Here is a 4,127-nt window from a genome sequence, read left to right on the forward strand (position 1 = left end):
GTGCGTGTATCGCGCGCATGCGTCCGTGTGTCTCATGACGCGTCAGAGCACCAAATCCAGTCCGATGGAAACACTATCAAAAGTTGACATCGGTCCGCTCCCGAGCTGACAACTGACGCTGTAAATCTCGATCTCCGCGCGGTACACACAGAGACGCGCTCGTCAACTACTCAACTCTGTATGCTCGGGCAACGAGATCTCGCTCCTCCTGCTGCCCTCCGCTCGTGTCGGTCGTCGTTTCGCCGCACGCGCGCATGCGAATCCCGCGCGGGTCCCTCGATTAGCGTATGTTTCATCCGGAGCTATATGCACCATTAGTACCTAAACTTGGCATTCGGGTGCATTTTAGTACCTAAAGTTGCAAAACGTGCGTTAGTGATACCTAATCTTGGTTTTGGGTTCAGTTAGGCACTAATCCCGTCCAGAACGTGCCACGTAGGATGTTGCATAATTGATTTCTGGTCCTTCCACGAATTCATAGCTTTCCTTCTTAATTAGGGGCACTTTTGGGGGGTTATTTTGCAAAATAGCATGTCCATGATACGGCCGTATTCTTTCCTTTCGTGGCCGGTTCTTCTCAGCGGAAACAGAGGAGCCGAAACCACCTCGAGGATTCCGCGGCGATCGTCCGTGTCGTCGTCTCTGCGGAGGCCCTGCCGGAGATGAGGTTCCGCGTGTTCAAGGAGGACCCGCCGGAGTATGGTATGGCGATTCCCCCGATTTGCTTTGTCCTCCGCTGCTTTGTTGGTTAACCGTACTCTTCATGGCTGCTACTCGTACGTTTGATCGGGGAAGAAATCATGGACCCTAAATGTCTCCTGTAACATGTAGTCGTCCTGGTCCGTGCTCTAGTGCACACCAGCCGCGTCCTCCCAAGAGGAGGAGCAGGAGCCCATGTCGGTCAGGTCGCTGATCTCAACCTCAGAGCTGCCGCTTGCCAGGCGCACGCCGGCATCCTCCAAGCGGAGAAGAAGGAGTGGCCGTCCTGGTCGCCCGCCGTTGCGCCTGCTGCCTGCGTCGTCCAAATTTAATTTGCTGTTGCTGTACTGAATAAGACATCAAGTTGCCTGTACATATGTTCATCTATATTTGTAGAACTGCAGTACTGCACATATTGTAAGGGCAAAATATTATGTGTTTGCTCGAATGTTATAGATAAATGAGTGTAGCAGACTGTAGCAGTCTCCGTTCTTCAGTAAGTTCAGTTGACTGCTGCATTCTCTTGTTTCTGCTAAATCTATTCACAATACTTATGAATTGAAACCAGAATCCTCTTTATTTTCATGTCCGTAAGCAGCTGTCCGGCCATGGATTATCCATACAAACAAGTTAATCAAAGAAACAAGCTGTGCACTTCGATTGCTCGGGTTCAGCAAATTTTGAAATAATCATCATATTCAGCATAAGAACAAGCCCAGCATTGTTGACTGCCAAAACCCACCGGCGGGCAGCGGCCTGTCAACACGGTAGAGCCGGGAAGAGCCTAGAGCTGCGGCTGGCTGAGACCCCTCCGAGCGACGGCCCGCAATGCTCTTCTGGTCACACGCGGCGATGCGAAGTGCAAGGGCGTGCCACCCGACCTATACCTGGTCGTGAAGGTGATGGGGATGCCTCGCTTAGTTCCCGCATGGCATACACGTAAACATTAAATCCGAGCCTCGATCGGCTCTCGGTTATCTCGTGAATCGGCTCAAAGAGCCGATCCACCCATGATTCGTACGGGGTGCACGAATACTTGGTGATCCCGCTGATCAAGATAAAGCTAATGAGATCTACGACGATTTAGGGTTTTCACCGCATAATCGGATCATCCTACTCCGAGTTGGGCCTCGCGGCCACGCACGGTGCTCGTAAGCCGATCCTAAACAAGGCCAAAAAACCAACATGACGTTGATCCTCGGAACATCCCGTTTAGGACTTGCGAACGCCACCCTACGTGCCACTCGGATCCTCCCCCCTTGTAAGGCCTAACTATTGCGTATATTAAACTAATCCTTGCGAGCAAGGAGCAATCGTAACGGATCGAGATCTACTAAATAATGAACAAGCAGGTGCCGCCCCCACACCGAGATAGGTGTGAGGGCGGCTAGACATGCAAGGGTTGCACTACGTAAGCATGTTATACGAAGAACTATGCTAACCCTAACACATCTATGATAACTACGTTGCCCGCCATCAAAAACGCTTCAAGCACGGGCAACGCATGAACAACGTGGAGCTTGTGCTGCCTAGATCGCAAGATGCGATCTAGGCAGCATGTCGCTACCTGATTGAAACCCTCGAGACGAAGGAGTTGGCGATGCGCCGAGATTGGTTTGTTTTGGGGTGAACGTTGTGTTGTTGTTTATTCCATAAACCCTAGATACATATTTATAGTCCAGGGGACTTTCTAATGTGGGAATATCCCACCGTGTGCGATACAAACTCTAAATCTCGATCTAAGATATAATCTACTATAATTAAAGATACACGGGCAAACCAGCCCAAATCCTCCGTACAAGGCCGCTTCAGAGATCTTCCACGTGTAGTCTTCTAAGCCCATCTCTCTTACGGCCCACCTCTAGATTTGTCCAAAATCTGGTGATAACAAGCATTTACAATATATTCAGGTAAACAACACTCATTATAGACATACATGGATACAGCATTGCACAACTACCAACTACACAGAGGAAAGCCATTTCTTTCTTATCCCTATTTCTCAAATCTTCTATGTGATTTGTATGCAACATCTTGTCTCTGCCTTCAATTTGTCGATCTCAAGCTGCACTTCAGCTAGCTTTCTCGCAAGCTTCTCCACATCTTCTTCATTGTAGTTACTCCGGATTTGGTTCTGCAAATGAGCGCAAGAAAAACAATGTTCTTCAGTTAATATATGTGCAATGTTAGCTGAAACTGATTACCGCTGAAACAAAAAGTCAAAACAAGACATAAGGAATGCTATATATGTGAAGGCATGCTGCTTGTCTCCGGAACTATCAAGGGAACATCCCTCGAGTACATGCTTGGACTTTCTCAACAATTGCCTCACACACCAGTCAGTTACACTGCCTTCTCGACCAGACCTTGTTACCCAGGAAAGGGAATTCATGCTCACCTCACACAGCAGTGGAGAAGAGGATGGTTGGTACTACCGGTGGAGAAGTTACATCATCTAGTCTTTACCTGGCAAGATGGAAGTATTATGTACTCAGCGACAGGACGATTGAACAACACGTACACGAAGAGTCCAAGATTCTACAGAGCGATTTTTATGTAGAGGCAAGAGCGGGTTAGTGTGTTACCGAAAATCCGGCGACACACAGCCTCGCCGTCTCGCCGATTCTAGTATCCGCGTCGCCGATTTTCATGGCTAATCCGGCGCCGCCATCGCTCTTGCCATGGGCAAACAGTTCGAGGAGGCTTCAGCATGATTCAACTGGAGCAAGCTGAATCAATCGCAGCCAGCTCGCGAGATGCTACTGGAGGTGGGGATTCGGGAAGCTGAATCGAGGGCAGCTCGGGAGGAATCGGGAGCGAGAAGGGGGAGAGGGTAGAAACATGAGCCGATGAATTTCCGGCGAAGCCGACGGAGCCACCAGGGAGGCCAGATGGGAGTGCCGCCTTGCTGCGAGAAGATGACATACACTCGCTGCAGACTCCTCCTTCGCCTATTAACGCTGCCGGCCTGGGCAACCGCCTCGAGCTCTCTAATCGGACCGCCGCCGCCGGGGAGCTCGCGAACGTGGGGTTCTGATTTGGGAGTGCGGCTCAAAGGGAGTGCGGGGGAGAGCTAGATCTGAAATCAATGATTACAAACTGCAGGGTTTTTTTTGCAAACATTAAACTGACCTGGCGTGAGTCATCATCCCTCGTGGCGTCACAGGTGGCAACTCTGGACGCGATTAGTGCCTAATTGATCCTGAAAACCAATATTAGGTACCACTAATGCACGTTTTGCAACTTTAGGTACTAAAGTGCACCCGAATGCCAAGTTTAGGTACTTATGGTGCATATAGCTCTTTCATCCGCGATCGAACCAAACAAATCCTCCAGTCCAGATTCTTTATTGATGATGATCGACGGATCTCCAAGATCCCAGGAGGGCATAACACACGTACACGCACAGTACTAGTATTTCCTTCGGG

General features: G+C 49.8%; 1 long non-coding RNA gene across 1 annotated transcript; it reads right to left on the minus strand.

The window, feature by feature from the left end:
* Positions 1–2,581: 2,581 nt before the first annotated feature.
* LOC124705334 lies at positions 2,582–3,713 on the minus strand. Its single transcript, XR_007003970.1, has 3 exons — positions 3,285–3,713; positions 3,098–3,165; positions 2,582–2,833 (listed from the first exon to the last, which is right to left on the minus strand). It is a non-coding gene; the product is annotated as an uncharacterized LOC124705334 (long non-coding RNA).
* Positions 3,714–4,127: the final 414 nt, after the last annotated feature.

The sequence above is a fragment of the Lolium rigidum genome, chromosome 4 (genome assembly GCF_022539505.1).
Source record: "Lolium rigidum isolate FL_2022 chromosome 4, APGP_CSIRO_Lrig_0.1, whole genome shotgun sequence".
Lineage (NCBI taxonomy): Eukaryota > Viridiplantae > Streptophyta > Magnoliopsida > Poales > Poaceae > Lolium > Lolium rigidum.